The sequence below is a fragment of the Salmo salar genome, chromosome 07 (assembly GCF_965601325.2).
Source record: "Salmo salar chromosome 07, fSalSal1, whole genome shotgun sequence".
Taxonomy (NCBI): Eukaryota; Metazoa; Chordata; class Actinopteri; order Salmoniformes; family Salmonidae; genus Salmo; species Salmo salar.
Window position 1 is genome coordinate 31,930,001 of NC_138297.1, and position 19,118 is coordinate 31,949,118.

The following is a 19,118-nucleotide window of genomic DNA, read 5'->3' on the forward strand; positions in this document are numbered from 1 at the left end:
CAAATGACATCAGATTGACCGGTTGTAAGGAAAGAGAAAGCTGTCAAAACGACCCAACATGTTTCTGATAAGATTTCAGTTCCGCTTGGATGCATATTTGATGCCGTTGAAATACTGTCAGCTTTTATGATTCTGATAAAGATAGCACCTCGACAAGACGGTATCTGACTGCGCATTCGCATTCTCTCAAGATGCTGAAATAAATCATATTTCTCCACCCCTGTTCCCGAGTCAAGGTTTCCCCCTACATTCGGTGTATCATTTTACTGCACGAGATGCTTATTTCTGCGGGAGTTAATATTACGGCTATGTGAGAGGTTATATACCTAACGTCAGTGTCCAGATTTCAGTTTCCATTTAACCAATCTGAACAGTAGGCTACAGTTCCCTTGACGTGCCGTAGGCATGTTTGATGTCCCCTTCTGGTGTCTATTGAATTTGTGTATCGCCAGACAATCATCACACAAAACATAGCCGGCACTGCTATTATCCTCTTTTACCACTTCCCTACATTTTTCTCAAACATGACTTTTCTGGCCCAACCCTCCTCTTTATTTCCAACTCTCCATTTCAAAGCTTTTCTCTTATTGAATTAAACTCCGACAATGTCCTTTTCGCCTGCCCGTTCCCAGAAGCATTTGGCGATTGGCGCGCGTACAGTTAGGCCCTGACGTTTACGCACTAATGCCAGATAGCCTAAAATAATGAAAGAAAAACAGCAATGTAGCCTATAGATTTAAACTGCACACTAGTTATACATTTACTGGATTTCTTAAGGTATTGTTTTCTATTTATTCAACCCTCCCGTCACCCACCCGCCCTTCATCCACACAATATTTTAGGACCCAAAACCCACAGACATAACTGCGGGGATTGTGGGTTATGAGTCAATCCGCGCATCACTAGTGTGCGTGCGTGTGTAGAGGGCCCTGTTTTCCAACCCCTCCTGTTGAGTGCTTCCCTGTGGATTCAGCAGAGCCTCTTCCATCTGTAGATAGACAGCGTGTGTGTGTGTGTGTGTGTGTGTGTGTGTGTGTGTGTGTGCGTGTGTGTGTGTGTGTGTGTGTGTGTGTGTGTGTGTGTGTGTGTGTGCGTGTACGTGTGTACGTGTGTACGTGTGTGTGCGTGTGTGTGTGTGTGCGTGTGTGTGTACATGTGTGTGTGTGTCTGTGTGTGCAACCGAATGCATGGCATTCCTTCCCGCTGCCTCTCTCCTACATAAACATGCCCCCTCCGGAGATCACGACAGGAAATCTCTACAGCTGTAAGAAGGCCTGTTTATACCTGGTTCTTACATGTGGCAGTTGTCCTGATCTTCTCTACATTCTGATTGTGCCCACATTTGTCGACAGGTGTAGACAATCAAAAGACACATTGGGAACAGATTGTGATTAGATCTTCCTGACCTCCTCCTCCGGAGGTAGTCGAAGAATCATCTTGTATGGATAGCCTTGAAGTGTAAACGAATACCGACAACGAAAGCGTATACTTTCGGCTAACGTCACGGTGGTCCCACCCTCTAAAAACAAATGACACCAGCCAGTTAAGGTGGTAATTATGGACAATAATACCTCTACGATCCCTCCTAGAATTAAGATCATGGTCTTCATTAGAAATGAAGTACCTGGCCTCCTGAGTGGGGCACCGGTCTAAGGCACTGCATTGCAGTGTCTCTACAGCTTGGGGTTCGATCCTGGGCTGTGTCATTACATAATTGGCCTGGGTTTGATGGGCGGGGGGGCTTTACTTGACTCATCGTGCTCTTGTGGCAGGCTGGGCTCCGGCAGGCTGACTTCAGTTGTCAATTGAAGTGTGTTTCCTCCCAACACATTGGTGCGGGTGTTAAGAAGCGCCATTTCGTCTGGTCATGTTTCGAAGGACGCGTGACTCGACCTTTGCCTCTACCGAGCCCGTTGGGGGAGTTGCAGCGAGGAGACAAGATCGTAAATATCTAAAGTGCCTACTGCCCCTGTGGTCGGACGCCACAGCCCAGTCTAAATGAGATAATGCGTATTAAAAAAAAAGAAAGATATTTATGAAGAGATATCGTCCCAATTGAGAGAAAAAGGGTCATCCCGTCCCCCACGTCAAATGCCAGCGCAAAATAAAATATTGGAAAACATTGCACAGAAAGGCGAAGGACCGTTATAGGAGTGGGAACGGGAGAACCGAGGGACCGTCCCACCACCTGCCCACCATTCGTTCTGCACAGTGCTATGGAGATATTGAGCTGCTGAGCGCTTTCTTCACTTCTTTTTGTAATGTGAAGAATGGCCTAATATAGTTGCTGCATCAGATATTAAGCATTAGTTCCTAAGGGTCGTTTTTTAATTTATACTGTGCATTAATTGTATTTTGTACACACATCCAGATGCTCATCTTGTTTGTGTGGCGTCTTTTTTAGGGTTGCGGGAGAGATTCTCCGAATATTCATTTGCGTGGCTGTGGACAGGTCGAAGTTATTGGGACAGTATTACGCCCAGTCTTAAGTCGTCGGGTAGCCAAAGTAGGCTGTATTGAGGAGAGTACACAACCGTCGATTATAAAAGTGTGACATTTCCTGTCCATTTCTACAGCTGGTATCACAAGGGGAGGCCTAAGGCAGGTTGGATTAGTTTGCGTACAGGGAGGGATCAGGGAATAATCTTGGTCCCAATGTGAACACAGTGAACAGATAAGAGACATTTTATTATCATGCGTAGATGCAACAAATCCCGATCAGATAGTGATCGGGATCATCTTGATCGGATGATGACAACCACATGATAATGAAAGGTGTAACCACAGCTAGAGAGAGAGGGAGAGAGAGAGAGAGAGAGAGAGAGACTGGGAAGGGAGAGGGAGAAAAAAAAGAAAGGAAGAGAGAAAGACTCATTCTTCACTCAGTCTTCTTAGTCCAATCACAAGTCATATTTTCATACAAGAAAAGAAGGAAAACATTTAGATAGAGATGTAAAGTACTTAAGTAAAAATACTTTAAAGTACTACTTAAGTAGTTTTTTGGGGGTATCTATACTTTACTTTACTATTTATATTTTTTAACAACTTTTACTTTTACTCCACTACATTCCTAAAGAAATGAATGTACTTTTCACTCCTTACATTTTCCCTGACACACAAAAGTATTTACATTTTGAATGCGGAAAACAGTCTAATTCACGCGCTTATCAAGAGAACATCCCTGGTCATCCCTTCTGCCTTTGATCTGGCGGACTCACTAAACACAGGGGCTGCAGGTAGCCTAGCGGTTAGAGCGTTGGGCCAGTAACCCAAAAGGTTGCTAGATCAAATCCCAGAGCTGTCAGTAAAAATATGTCATTCTGCCCCTGAACAAGGCAGTTAACCCAGTGTTCCTAGGCTGTCATTGTAAATGAGAATTTGTTCTTAACTGACTTGCCTAGTTAAATAAAGGTTAAAAAAACACAAATACTTAGTTTGTGAATTATGTCTGTCTGTTGAAGTGTGACCCTGGCTGTCTGTAAAAAAAATAAAAAAAATAGTGCTGTGTGGGTTGCTTAATATTTGAAATGATTTATACTTTTACTTTGAATTTTTTACACTTAAGAATATTTTAGCAATTACATTTACTTTTGATACTTAAGTATATTTAAAACCAAATACTTTTAGACTTTTACTCAAGTAGTATTTTAATTAGTGACTTTCATTTTTACTTGAGTCATTTTCTTTTAAGGTATCTTTACTTTTACTCAAGTATGACAATTGGGTACTTTTTCCACCACTGCATTTAAACCCCTTAGAGATCAAAGTAAAGGTTCATGTCAAAATGACCCGAGATGGTGTAAAACAGTGGAGGATGCTGAGGGGAGGATGGATCATCATAATGGATACCATTCCACCTATTCCGATCCAGCCATTACCATGAGCCCATCCTCCCCAACGAAGGTGCCACCAGCCTCCTGTGGTGTAAAAGTAATTCCTGATGATTCATTGACATTTCTAAACCTATAAGACCAAACACCCTGATCTATATATTATATGGTGAGTTTATAGAGTTTATAGAGGTATGTTTTCGACCTATTTAAGTTTGCAGAGGATGCTTCAAGGCCTGTTAGGCATAGCAGCTACAAGGACCAACACACTCATCAGAAGACTGAATCAAGATTCAACCACAGAGCACGAGAGATAGAGAGAGAGAATGAGATAGGGAGAGAAGAGGGAGAGAGAGAGAGAGAGAGAGAAAAAAAGAGAGAGAGGGTGGAATGCTGCTCTTTACCGCCCTCCCGTGGCATCTCAGGTCTTTGTAATGTGGCTCCTCAGAGCAGAAGGAAGGTGGAAAGTTAATAGTTCGATTAAAGCATAGAAATAGCATTAGTCATTATGTTTCTGTGGTTAAAAGTAGGGGGGTGGAAGTGGCATTTTCGGCGGGGTGACCTCTACGTTCAGCGCCAGGTATTCCTTCTCAGATCGCCAGATGTTTGTGGTTTCTAGAGTATCACTTGTGAACATTTTAGTGCTTTATGCCGTGAACAGATTACATTTTCTTTTTTTTACCTCATAGTTGTGTGTTTGGGTTGAATGTCTAAACGTCTTGACGTGCGGCATTTCTAATCGCGGATGAATGATCATAAATGAACAGGAAAAAAACGGCCGACCTTTGTGCTTTCTGGTTTGGTTGATCTTTTCCTTCGAGGATTCATCTCCCTCCCCCGTTATCCCTCTGTTTTTCTTTGAACACCTCTCTGAAAGCATAATCGTATTTGTTCATTAATGAGTACTACAAATGGAGTACTATCTCCAGAACACCACAGAACTGATCTCTGTCTATCTATAATGAGTACTACAAATGGAGTACTATCTCCAGAACACCACAGAACTGATCTCTGTCTATCTATAATGAGTACTACAAATGGAGTACTATCTCCAGAACACCACAGAACTGATCTCTGTCTATCTATAATGAGTACTACAAATGGAGTACTATCTCCAGAACACCACAGAACTGATCTCTGTCTATCTATAATGAGTACTACAAACGGAGTACTATCTCCAGAACACCACAGAACTGATCTCTGTCTATCTATAATGAGTACTACAAATGGAGTACTATCTCCAGAACACCACAGAACTGATCTCTGTCTATCTATAATGAGTACTACAAATGGAGTACTATCTCCAGAACACCACAGAACTGATCTCTGTCTATCCGGGTTATATTTAGTAGATGAAGCCACGGAACTCTCTCTCTCTCTCTCTCGGCTAACTCCCTCAGGGCGCACATACTAAGGGCGCATCCCAAATTGCACCCACCCTATTCCTTACAAAGCGCACCACCCATTGGGCTCCAGTCGAAAGCGGTGCACTATAAACGGCATCGGGTGCCATTTGGGACACGCCTAAGATTCTGCTTGGCAACCGACAGCCAATCACTATGACTGCACCCGCTTTTAATTTTCGTTCACCCACACGGCAACACTCTGTTCCGAGCTGTGATATACTGTATCTGTGAATTACAAAAGAAGAGATTGGAGGCATGTTGGAACCTGCTTTGGGATGGGCTGTGGGGCTGAGACGGGATTCTAGAATACGCCTTTAGAAATGCTCTCATAATTCTACCTCAGAATGTTTCTCAGAGTGGAATATTGGTTTCGGGAAACTTCTAGAACTTACTTTGACAAAACGGTTTGTGGAATTCTAACTCACAGAAATATATTCCACAGAAGTGAACGCGCACACAGAATAATATTCTGCAACATGCTTGTGTAAGCCTGGAGGGTTGAATTCCAGCTGTGTGAATTCCAGAACACGGATTTCTAAACTCTCTCTGTTGAGCTGACAACCACCCACTGATTCTGTAAGGCAGTGTTTACCTTTTCAGTGTTTCAGTGTTTCAGATCAAGTCATCAAAACCAACCACCCCTCCAACTGACCACTATGCTATGTCCAGTGTGTGTGTGTGTGTGTGTGTGTGTGTGTGTGTGTGTGTGTGTGTGTGTGTGTGTGTGTGTGTGTGTGTGTGTGTGTGTGTGTGTTTGTGTGTTGAGTGCTTCCACATGTGTGCTCTGACTGAGGTTGGAGGGGGTGGACAGATGCTCAGGGCCCAGGGAGTCAGAACAGCAGGACCTACTGGCCCCACTTAACATAAGGCAGTACCACACACACACACACACACACACACACACACACACACACACACACACACACACACACACACACGGACGCACACACACACACACACATGCACGCATACACACACACACTAATGGGCTACTTATTCACTGTGTTAAACATGAGAGGTTAAACAAAGGTTAAATGGGGCAAGGGTGTAAAGTGAAGGAGTTAAACGATAGAGAGAAGTTTGAGAGCTGAGGCTAAAGAACACTGCTGTAAAAAATATATTGACAAGGCAAAGTAGTTACTGCATTCTCTATTTTACTGACCTTATTCCCTGAGAAAAGGGGGAAATGAAATCTCTCATTTGAGAGAAATGAGAAAGGACTCTCGTCTTCCTAATCTGTAAACCACCGATAGAGAGGGACACACACACACACACACACACCCCCACACACACCAGGATTGACCAGTACATGTTTACCTCTCCTCCCAGAGTGTGTTTAGATTAGAACCCACCTGCAACACTCTAAAGTAGAACATTCTAACATTCTAGGTCACAGCGTTTCACATCAGAGCTGGACAGAGAAGCCAAACCCGGGTCTTAAGTTTGACAGTGTGTACAGGCTGAAATGTGTGTGTTTAGACAGAGAGGACAGATACAGATTGAGTTGTATAGGGTTGCAACATTCCCTCTTTGGAGGGTTTCCGGATTTCCTGCCTTTGCCTCCTGATTCTGGGGAATCTTCCAAATGGGATTTTTGGAAAACCTGGGGGTTTTGGGGAAAGTTGTGGAATTTTGCAACCCTTTTTTTTGCAACCCCAGATAAAGGACGGATACAGAGTTGTAAGTTCAGGTTGATTTACAGTCAGGTTTTCTGTAGTCCAGCAGCCCAGGTTGTGGGATTTTATTTTATGAATCCCAAGGTTCTTACTAATGCTTTTGACCTGGCATAGTTCTGTTGGGCCATTCTGTGTGTGTGTGTGTGTGTGTGTGTGTGTGTGTGTGTGTGTGTGTGTGTGTGTGTGTGTGTGTGTGTGTGTGTGTGTGTGTGTGTCTGTCTGTGTGTGTGTGTCTGTGTGTGTCTGTGTGTGTGTGTCTGTGTGTGTGTGTGTGTGTGTGTGTGTGTGTCTGTGTGTGTCTGTGTGTGTCTGTGTGTGTGTGTGTGTGTGTGTGTGTGTGTGTGTGTCTGTGTGTGTCTGTGTGTGTGTGTGTGTGTGTGTCTGTGTGTCTGTGTGTGTGTCTGTGTGTGTCTGTGTGTGTGTGTGTGTGTGTGTGCGTGCGTGCGTGTCCCACCCCAGTCTCCCTCATGTTGTCTTGTGAGCCAGGTTTTTCCACAGTTACCATTAGTAGCTTTTCCATGTGTTCTCTTTGTCATATGGCTGACTGTATAACTAACTGTCCCAAAAACACAGTTCACACAGGAACGTGTGTGTGCGTGCGTGTGCATTCGCGTGTGTGTGCGCGTGTAAGAACTTAAACTTGTACATTTCCAACCCTGGATTGACCAATTGGATTACTAGACTAAATCCTTAAAACGTCTAGTTATGAATAACATTTGACCGAGATTTGCCTAGAGGCTGTACAATTTGTGTTTTCTTAAGAGGTATCCACGTCAGCTTACTCTCCATCAATCCTAACCATAACTATTACAGCAAAAGGAAAACAAACTGATCCTAGATCAGCATGTAGCCGAACTGTATTCTAGCAGCGACTTGATTCTGCTTCCACGGATATGATCTGGGAGAGATTTAGTACCTGTTTTCAGTTCTCTCTCATCTGATTTTTTGAATTGGCTGAGAGCAGTGGTTGTTGTTGGTCATGGAAAGAAAAAAACAATCCCTGGAAAAGAAGATAGAGCATTCCGGGGAATAATCTAGAGAATTCCTGGACATTTCATTGGGATTCCAGGATGTTTAAAAAAAATTTGAATATTATTTCACCTGTATTTAACCAGGTAGGCTAGTTGAGAACAAGTTCTCATTTACAACTGCGACCTGGCCAAGATAAAGCAAAGCAGTGCGACACAAACAACAACACAGAGTTACACATGGAATAAACAAACATACAGTCAAATAACACAATAGGAAAAAAGTCTATATACTGTGAGTGCAAATGAGGTAAGATAAAGGAGGTAAGGCAATAAATAGGCCATAGTGGCGAAATAATTACAATTGAGCAATTAAACACTGGAGTGATAGATGTGCAGAAGATGAATGTGCAAGTAGAGATACTGGGGTGCAAAGGAGCAAAACGAAACATAATGTCACTGTGGCGAGGTGTGCGTGAGTACGCGTGTGTGTGTGTCCGTGGGTGTGTTTAGTGGCAGGGGTTTCCTCCTAGTCTTTTGGTCATTTCACTTCAAACAACACCAAGTGGCACCCTATTCCCTACATAGTGCACTACTTTTGATCACGGCCCGAAGGGCTCTGGTCAAAATGAGTGCACTATGTAGGGAATAGAGGGTGCCACTTGGGATGCCCGCAGAGAATTCTCAAGGAAAAATACTATGTTTGAACTTCCTTGTCTTGGTAGAACCTTGAAACAGTAAATAACATGCAGTGATGAAAGCACTGAAATCCTCCAAAGTTCGCAAAAGGCCAACTCAGTCTAAATACAATACATGTTATGCACTGGCGCATGTGCAAGCACTCTCTCTCTTTTGCACACACACACACACACACACCGTGAAATTCTGGTTACGGGTGGGGTAGGTAAGTCGCGGCTTCTATCCCTCCGATTCTGTACGAGAGTGGTGTCATTGTGCAGTACATGCTGACTGTGTGTGTGGGTACGTCTGTGTGTGTGTGTGTTTCGTATGTGTCTGTGGCTGTGTGTTTGTGCGCGCGTGCGTGCGTGTGTGTGTGTGTGTGTGTGTGTGTGTGGTGTGTGCGTGTGTGTGTGTGAGTGTGCGTTTATCAGGGCAGGGCCGGGTAAAGATGTGTAAACGTCAGTCAGTCTTTGATGAGTGGGGGAATTCCAGTCTCGTCTGGCTAATTCCCACTGTGCATGCCTTCCGCTCCTCTCCTCTCCCCCTTCTCACTCCTCCTCACCCCTCTCCACCACCTCTGTCCTTTCACAATGTGCTCCAACTTCAATGTTGGTCGCCAAGTTACGCTAGCTCTATGTATAGAACTAGCGTTTCTACGTACCTGGCAACATACTCTCAAACTCTCTGTTTGTGTATAGCAGCACGTCTCCATGTGAAAGGGTTTCCAATAGTTCCATTTAGATTCCAAGCCCTTTGGAGAAGTTATTTTATGGAACATGCATGGATTCCATCTAGATTCTAACTGACGAGAAGAATGTTCTAACGTTCTAAGAATTCCCTCCTGGCAGGCCGAAGAACTTTCTAGAAGCTCCCTCCTAATCAGGCCTAAGAACATTCTAGAAGAGAGAAAGAGAGAATATGAGAGTGTAGTGGGGGGGGAGAGAAAGAGGGAGAGAGCGCGAGAAATAAGGTGAATTCGAAAGGGAGAAAGGGGAGGGGGACACATTGCTAGAGCTCACTGACCCCCCCCCCCCCCCCCCCCTGACTGGATTACATGCCCCACTGGTGCAGTGTGAGGGGGAGTGGGGGGGCGATGGCTAGAGGGCTGGGCGTGGGAGAGACAGACAGCATTGAACTGAAGCAGACCAGATACTAATCAGGGAGCCAGAGCTTGTGAAAACACCCCCGAAAGCAGACGGACGCATACGCACACACTCGCTCATCTAGGGAGGTGCAGAGGGTGTGTGTGTTTGCATACTCAGCAGTGGCTGCCAGTTCTGCCAAGCCCTTAGATGCCCTCTGACTGCCCCCCCCCCCGTCCCCCCGTCTCCTGATATGACCCCAAAGGGGCAGGGTAGGGGGGCAGTGAAGGACTAACACGGACCTTTCGGCCTTGAGTTGGGCTATGAGTTTGTTTTCGAAATCACAAACACAGCCAACCTTGCCCTGACCCTCTTCTTGTGTCTCCTCATGTTAATGTTGGTCCCCGTTCAACCCCTCCCTTACACTTTCTCACTCTCAAATCAAATCAAAGTTTATCGGTCACGTACGCAGATTTGCAGATGTTATCGCAGGTGCAGCGAAATGCTTGCGTTTCCAGCTCCAACAGTGCAGTTATACCTAGCAATAAATACAAAAATATACAATGAATACACTTTTTTTTATAATAAGTTATATGGGATGAGGCATTACTAGAACACAATATATACATATAAAGTGGGTAAAACAGTATGCAAACATTATTAAAGTGACCAGTGTTCAATGACTACATATGTAGGGCAACAGTCTCTAAAGTGCTGGGTAGAGTACAGGGTGGTATATAGTAACAATGACTAAAGTTCAGGGCAGGGTACTGGGTGGTATCCGGATAGTAACAATGACTAAAGTTCAGGGCAGGGTACTGGGTGGTATCCGGATAGTAACAATGACTAAAGTTCAGGGCAGGGTACTGGGTGGTAGCCGGATAGTAACAATGACTAAAGTTCAGGGCAGGGTACTGGGTGGTATCCGGATAGTAACAATGACTAAAGTTCAGGGCAGGTTACTGGGTGGTATCCGGATAGTAACAATGACTAAAGTTCAGGGCAGGGTACTGGGTGGTAGCCGGATAGTAACAATGACTAAAGTTCAGGGCAGGGTACTGGGTGGTATCCGGATAGTAACAATGACTAAAGTTCAGGGCAGGGTACTGGGTGGTAGCCGGATAGAAACAATGACTAAAGTTCAGGGCAGGGTACTGGGTGGTATCCGGATAGTAACAATGACTAAAGTTCAGGGCAGGGTACTGGGTGGTATCCGGATAGTAACAATGACTAAAGTTCAGGGCAGGGTACTGGGTGGTATCCGGATAGTAACAATGACTAAAGTTCAGGGCAGGGTACTGGGTGGTATCCGGATAGTAACAATGACTAAAGTTCAGGGCAGGGTACTGGGTGGTAGCCGGATAGTAACAATGACTAAAGTTCAGGGCAGGGTACTGGGTGGTAGCCGGATAGTAACAATGACTAAAGTTCAGGGCAGGGTACTGGGTGGTATCCGGATAGTAACAATGACTAAAGTTCAGGGCAGGGTACTAGGTGGTAGCCGGATAGTAACAATGACTAAAGTTCAGGGCAGGGTACTGGGCGGTATCCGGATAGTAACAATGACTAAAGTTCAGGGCAGGGTACTGGGTGGTATCCGGATAGAAACAATGACTAAAGTTCAGGGCAGGGTACTGGGTGGTATCCGGATAGCAACAATGACTAAAGTTCAGGGCAGGGTACTGGGTGGTAGCCGGATAGTAACAATGACTAAAGTTCAGGGCAGGGTACTGGGTGGTAGCCGGATAGTAACAATGACTAAAGTTCAGGGCAGGGTACTGGGTGGTATCCGGATAGTAACAATGACTAAAGTTCAGGGCAGGGTACTGGGTGGTAGCCGGATAGTAACAATGACTAAAGTTCAGGGCAGGGTACTGGGTGGTAGCCGGATAGTAACAATGACTAAAGTTCAGGGCAGGGTACTGGGTGGTAGCCGGATAGTAACAATGACTAAAGTTCAGGGCAGGGTACTGGGTGGTAGCCGGATAGTAACAATGACTAAAGTTCAGGGCAGGGTACTGGGTGGTAGCCGGATAGTAACAATGACTAAAGTTCAGGGCAGGGTACTGGGCGGAGGCTGGCTAGTGGTGACTGTTTAACAGTCTGATGGCCTGGAGCTAGAAGCTGTTTTTCAGTCTCTCGGTCCCAGCTTTAATTCACCTGCTGTATACTGTCTCCACCTTCTAGGCGGTAGCGGGGTAAACAGGCCGTGGCTCGAAGTGGCTGAGGTACTCGAAGATCTTCTTGACCTTCCTGTGACCCCGGTGCTGTAGACGTCCTGGAGGGCAGGCAGTGTGCCCCCGGTGATGCGTTGGGCTGACCGGACCACCCTCTGGAGAGCCCCGCGGTTCCGGACAGTGCAATTTGCTGTACCAGGCGGTGATACAGCCTGACAGGATGCTCTCAATGGGGCCAAGCTGAATTTCTTCAGCCTCCTGAGGTCAAAGAGGCCGCTGTTGCGTGAAGGGACCATTTCAGGTCGTCAGTGATGTGCACGCCGCGGAACTTAAAGCTTTCTATCGCCTCCACTGCAGCCCCGTTGATGTGGATCGGGGTCGTGCTCTCTCTCTCTGCTGTCTCCTGTAGTTCACGATCAGCTCCTTGGTTTTGTTGATGTTGAGGGAGAGGTTATTTCCCTGGCACCACTCCGCCAGGGCTCTCACCTCCTCCCTGTGGTCTCAGCGTGGCGGAGGGGAAGCAAGTCGGGACAACAGACTGGGATATGGAAAAATGTAATATGTCCTTCAACACTCCAGCCAGCTGCTCTGCACATGTTTTGAGGATATGGCTTGTGATGCCGTCTGGGCCGGCAGCCTTGCGGGGGGGTTAACACGTTTAAACGACTTACTCACGTTGGCCACGGAGAACGAGAGCACACAGTCCTCGTAGACGTCGGGGGCCCGCGTCGGCAGCTCGATGTTGTGTGTGTTCTCTCTCTCTCTATCTCTTTCTCTCTCTCTATCGCTCTCTTTCTCTCTCTTTCTCTCCCTCTCTTGTTTCACCCTCCCTGTTATTGCCCTTACAGACATGTGTTATATCATTACTGGGAAACCATTTAACAGTCGGTTAGACAACGCCGCAGGGGGGAACAGAGAGAGAGAGAGAGAGAGAGAGAGAGAGAGAGAGAGAGAGAGAGTGGGGAGACAGAAAGACAGAGAGAGAGAGTGGGGAGACAGAAAGACAGAGAGAGAGAGTGGGGAGACAGAAAGACAGAGAGAGAGAGTGGGGAGACAGAAAGACAGAGAGAGAGAGTGGGGAGACAGAAAGACAGAGAGAGAGAGAGAGAGAGAGTGGGGAGACAGAAAGACAGAGAGAGAGAGAGAGAGAGAGAGAGAGAGAGAGAGTGGGTAGACAGAAAGACAGAAAGAGAGAGAGAGAGAGAGAGAGAGAGAGAGAGAGAGAGAGAGAAAATGGACAGAGGAAGTCAGAGGTCAGAATATAATTGGATACGATATGAAAATGACATGTTCCTACTTCGTACTTCCAGGTTGTCACCAATCATTTATTGACTAGGCTTCAAGATTATATCATTAAATTCACCAAAACTAGGTCATTTAAGATACACTGTATATTTTAAATTATACTTGTATTTCTGTATTTATTTGCACATACCCAATGCCTTTTTTCTCCCCAATTTCATGATATCCAATTGGTAGGTACAGTCTTGTCTCATTGCTGCAACTCCCGTACGTACTCGGGAGAGGCGAAGGTCGAGAGCCATGCGTCCTCCGAAACACGACCCTGCCAAGCCACACTGAATCTTGACAGACTGCTCACTTAACCCAGAAGCCAGGTGCACCAAAGTGTCGGAGGAAACACCGTTCAACTGTCGACCGTGTCAGTGTGCACGCGCCTGTTCCCGCCACAGGAGTCGCTAGAGCGCGATGGGACAAGGACATCCCGGCCGACCAAACCCTCCCCTAACAACGCTGGGCCAATTATGCTCCGCCTCACGGTTCTCCCGGTCGCGGCCGGCTGCGACACAGCCCGGGATCGAACCCGGATCTGTAGTGATGCCTCTAACACCACGATGCAGTGCCTTAGATAGCTGCGCTAGAGAGGCCCCCCAAATATTTGACGCTCAAGAAGTTAGACACACTGACAAAAGTTAGAAGTGGTTTCATTTGATATACAACTCCCGCAGCCTTGTTTGTTAACATGCTGGAGTGTGTCTGCTCGAGTTGAGGACTCACAGGACGGTAAGAACCTGTTAGTTACAGACATATTGATGTGTTTTATATCAGACGATGCTGTTTGTTTTTAACTGAACATTGCCAGCCGGTACATAACATTTAAAAAAAATTATAAGAATAATTGTAGGCCGGCAAGCTGCCAAAAGTGAGACATATACAGCTGGTGGGAGCTGTGGTTCATATCTTAATAATGAAACGGTTGTAGCTTTTTGGCTTTGTGCTTCTTCTTGGCCGTCAAATACGTTGAAAAGTAGATTTACTCGGAAAACATGTATAGGTGTACATTTTAATATACAGATAACTGCCAAAATAAAGGAAACACTATGAGGGGTAAATGAGTAAATGAGGGATACAAAGTATATTGAAAGCAGGTGCTTCCACACAGGTGTGGTACCTGAGTTAATTAAGCAATTAGACTCCCATCATGCTAAGAGTCATGTAAAAAAATGTCCAGTTGCCCATTATTTTGGCTACCATGGCTAGAAGAAGAGATCTCAGTGACTTTGAAAGGTGGGTCTCAAAGGGGCACAAAGGAGTTTAAAGTGTGCGTGTGTGTGTGTGTGTGTGTGTGTGTGTGTGTGTGTGTGTGTGTGTGTGTGTGTGTGTGTGTGTGTGTGTGTGTGTGTGTGTGTGTGTCACCAGATCTCAACCCAATTTAACACTTATGGGAGATTCTGGAGCTGCCTGAGACAGCATTTTCCACCACCACATTTTGGAATTTCTTGTGGAAGAAGGGTGTCGCGTCCCTCCAATCGAATTCCAGACACATCAAATGTTATTTGTCACATGCACTGAATACAACAGGTGTAGACCTTCATGTGAAATGTTTACTTAAGAGCCCTTAACCAACGATGCAGAGTGTTAAAAAAGTAAATAAGAAAAATTTGCTAAATAAACTAAAGGAAAAATATTGAACACAATAAAATAACTAGAACGAGGTTATATACAAAGGGTATCGGTACCGAGTTAATTTGCAGGGCTACAGGTTAGCCGATGTAATTGAGGTAATATGTACATGTAGGTAGGGGTAAAGTGACTATGCATAGATAAGACTTGTAGAATCTATGTCAAGGTGCATCGAAGCTGTTCTGGTGGCTCGTCGTGGCATAACACCCTTTTAAGACACTTAATGTTGGTGTTTCCTTTATTTTGGCAGTTACCTGTACATCTTATATGACCGGGTTTTCATGACTTTGACGATGGAAATTTGAGGCTCATTCTTATCCTACAAAACGAGGATCCAGGAAGTGTCACTTTCATACCGTATAGAACTTGGCTTTTTACTTTAACATTATTGTTACTTGATTCATAGTTTTACTATAGAATCCAGAGTGAAAGTATGTTGTCAGGGAAATGTTGTGAACGTGACTCGAAGAGGCCAGATGGTATAACATAGTAGCTACATTACAGCATTACAGCTCAGACCCAGTGTTATGAGTTAGCCTGTTGGCTCAGAACTTTCTTTGACTTCCTATACACTTCTTCCTTTCCCTCTCCTTCTGACAACCTGATACACTTGACATTTACACCAGTGACATTCTATGACAGTCACTCAGGGGATAGTAACACGCACACACACGCACACACGACACAGTTTCTCTAGAGATAAATCAGATCAAGCCCGAACTGTGCGATGTAGTACGGAGTTGTAGTTTCCAAAAGGCCAATATTCTACATAGTTTAGGTCAGAAAACGTGGTAATTAACTACAATGACCATAATCCATTGCGTGCTTACTTGTCCGGTCTGTGTGTTTCTTTGACGCCTGCTACGTTAGGTTAGTGTGGGGCAGACATGGAGAGAAGAGGCAGGAGAATGTGAGATCGAGAGGGATAGAGAGCAGTTGCTTGGCGAGGTATCTCTACCTGAAAGTACATGATCTAAGTTGGAATTGATAGTTGGTACTCAGCATAGTTGGTATTCAGTCATAATAGTATGCCTTATTTAATTTACACAACAATTAAAATATTTTATTTAAAGTAAAGTAATGTGAATAAATGATGGTTAATAAGTGATAATCGGTAATGGGCATTCACTAGCATCATGGGACTTGTTTTATTCTGTGTTGTTACCGCATTCAACCCACATAATGCATTTAATAATTGAAACAGAAATCGAAAAACCGCGATTACTTTTTAATGATGGAACTGAAACCAAACTGTCCTCAAAAAAGCACTAATCGTCCAGCACCAGTGACGACACACACACACACACACACACACACACACACACACACACACACACACACACACACACACACACACACACACACACACACACACACACACACGCACACACACACACACACCGAGAGTTGACCTGTTTGGCTCTATCACGCACAGCCATAGGCAAAACGAGAGACGAGAGACAGAGAGGCAAAGAGCTGTAACCGAGGGCGGGATGGAGGGAGGGAGACGAATGGTCTGACAGACAGAGGCTGGAGGGAGACGGATAGATACAGAGGGAAGAGAGGGAGGAGAATGGCATCCTAGCTGTTGATGAAGTGTTCTCATGTGTGTTGACACAGTGCCAGGCAGGTACTGGACTGCTCTGCCCTGCATGTATGCCAGGCAGGAGATGAAACAAACAGGACGCTGGGCAGGAATGTCAAGAGTTATCTAGACTGACAGAGCTGACCAGTGCCCAGAGACACTCTAGGTCCAGACCAAGGTGTCTAACCCAGACCTTAGCCACACCCAGATGAAGGTAACTGGTAACCCAGAAAAGAGTACCAAAACAAGTTTAAACTAGGGAGAGGGGTTCCCTGATGGTAGAGGTTAGGTCTCAAGACTTACAGTACTGTTGAGATAAAGGATCTGCTATGTCTGTAAAGGCCTTCCCCTCTTTCCCTATTGTCTACGGCTCACTGGCTACCCAGGCTAGAGATGTAGGCCAACTCTTATTTAGAATATGTACAGAGAGATGAATGCTAGGCCCAGGCTTCTATAAGGGACATTTTATTGGTCACGTGCGCGGAATACAACAACTGTAGAGTTTACCACAAAGTGCTTACTTCCCAACAATACAGTTAAACATTTGGAAAATGTCCAAATAGATAAAAAATGTAATAGTAATACAATATAATAACACAATAAAATAACAATAACGAGGCTATATACAGTACCGAGTCAGTGTACTGGGGTATGAGCTAGTTGGTGTGATTGATTGAGGTAATATGTACAGTACATGTAGGTTTGGTTAGGTGATTGATTGAAGTACTATGTACAGTACATGTAGGTTTGGTTAGGTGATTGATTGAAGTACTATGTACAGTACATGTAGGTTTGGTTAGGTGATTGATTGAAGTAATATGTACAGTACATGTAGGTTTGGTTAGGTGATTGATTGAAGTAATATGTACAGTATATGTAGGTTTGGTTAGGTGATTGATTGAAGTACTATGTACAGTACATGTAGGTTTGGTTAGGTGATTGATTGAAGTAATATGTACAGTACATGTAGGTTTGGTTAGGTGATTGATTGAAGTACTATGTACAGTACATGTAGGTTTGGTTAGGTGATTGATTGAAGTACTATGTACAGTACATGTAGGTTTGGTTAGGTGATTGATTGAAGTAATATGTACAGTACATGTAGGTTTGGTTAGGTGATTGATTGAAGTACTATGTACAGTACATGTAGGTTTGGTTAGGTGATTGATTGAAGTAATATGTACAGTACATGTAGGTTTGGTTAGGTGATTGATTGAAGTACTATGTACAGTACATGTAGGTTTGGTTAGGTGATTGATTGAAGTAATATGTACAGTACATGTAGGTTTGGTTAGGTGATTGATTGAAGTACTATGTACAGTACATGTAGGTTTGGTTAGGTGATTGATTGAAGTACTATGTACATGTAGGTTTGGTCAGGTGACTGATTGAAGTAATATGTACAGTACATGTAGGTTTGGTCAGGTGACTGATTGAAGTACTATGTACAGTAGGTTTGGTCAGGTGACTGATTGAAGTACTATGTACATGTAGGTAGGGGTGAAAAGCAGAAAGTCCAGGTAGCCATTTGATTAACTGTTCAGCAGTCTTATGGCTTTGGGGTAGAAGCTGTTCAGTAAACTTTTGGTCCCAGACTTGGTGCTCCGGTACCGCTTGCCGTGCGGTAGCAACCACTTGGGTGGTTGGAGTCTTTGACAATTTTTAGGGCCTTCCTCTGACACCACCTGATATAGAGGTCCTGGGTGACTGGGAGCTCTGCCCCAGTGATGTACTGGGCTGTATGCACTACCCTCTGTAGCGCCTTGCGGTCAGATGCCGAGCAGTTGCCAAGCAGTGATGCAGCCAGTCAAGATGCTCTCAATGGTGCAGCTGTATAACTTTTTGAGGATCTGAGGGCCCATGCCAAATCTTTTCAGCCTTCCGAGGGGGAAGAGGAGCTGTCGTGCACTCTTCACGACTGTGTTGCTGTGTTTGGACCATGATAGGTCCTTAGTGATGTGGACACCGAGGAACTTGAAGCTCTCGTCCGTCTCCACTACGCCGTCTCGATGTGGATGGGGGCGTGCTCGGCCCTCCGTATCCTGTAGTCCACAATCAGCTCCTTTGTCTTGCTGACGTTGAGGGAGAGGTTGCTGTCCTGCCACCACACTGCCAGGTCTCATCGTCGTCTGTGATTTTCCTAGCACCGTCGTGGCGGTCGGCAAACTTAATGATGGTGTTGGAGTCGTACGTGGCCACGCAGTCATGGGTAAACAGGGATTAAATGAGGGGGCTAAGCACACATCCCTGTGGAGCCCCCGTGTTGAGGGTCAGCATGGCGGATGTGTTTTTGCCTACCCTCACCTTCTGGGGGCGACCCGTCAAAAAGTCCACTATTCAATTGCAGAGGGAGTTGTTTAATCCCAGGGTCCTTAGCTTAGTGATGAGCTTGGAGGGCACTATGGTGTTGAACGGTGAGCTGTAGTCAATAAACAGTATTTTCACGTAGGTGTTCCTTTTGTCCAGGTGGGAAAGGGCAGTGTGGAGTGCAATAGAGATTGCGTCATCTGTGGATCTGTTGGGGCGGTATGCGAATTGGAGTGGGTCCAGGGTGTCTGGGAGGATGTTGTTGATGTGAGCCATGACCAGCCTTTCAAATCTTTTCATGGCTACAGATGTGAGTGCTACGGGGCAATAGTCACTTAGACAGGTTACCTTGGCAATTGTTGGGCACAGGGACAATGGTGGTCTGCTTGAATGATATGGGTATTACAGACTGGGTCAGGTTGAAAATGTCACTGAAGAACCTTGCCATCTGAGTACACGTCCAGTCAATCTGTCTGACCCTGCG

General features: G+C 45.2%; 1 protein-coding gene across 1 annotated transcript in view; it reads left to right on the forward strand.

Moving 5' to 3' along the window:
• Positions 1 to 19,118, forward strand: part of col4a5 (collagen, type IV, alpha 5 (Alport syndrome)) — an 87,400-nt gene that overhangs the window by 15,450 nt on the left and 52,832 nt on the right. The gene's annotated exons all lie outside the window — the stretch shown is intronic.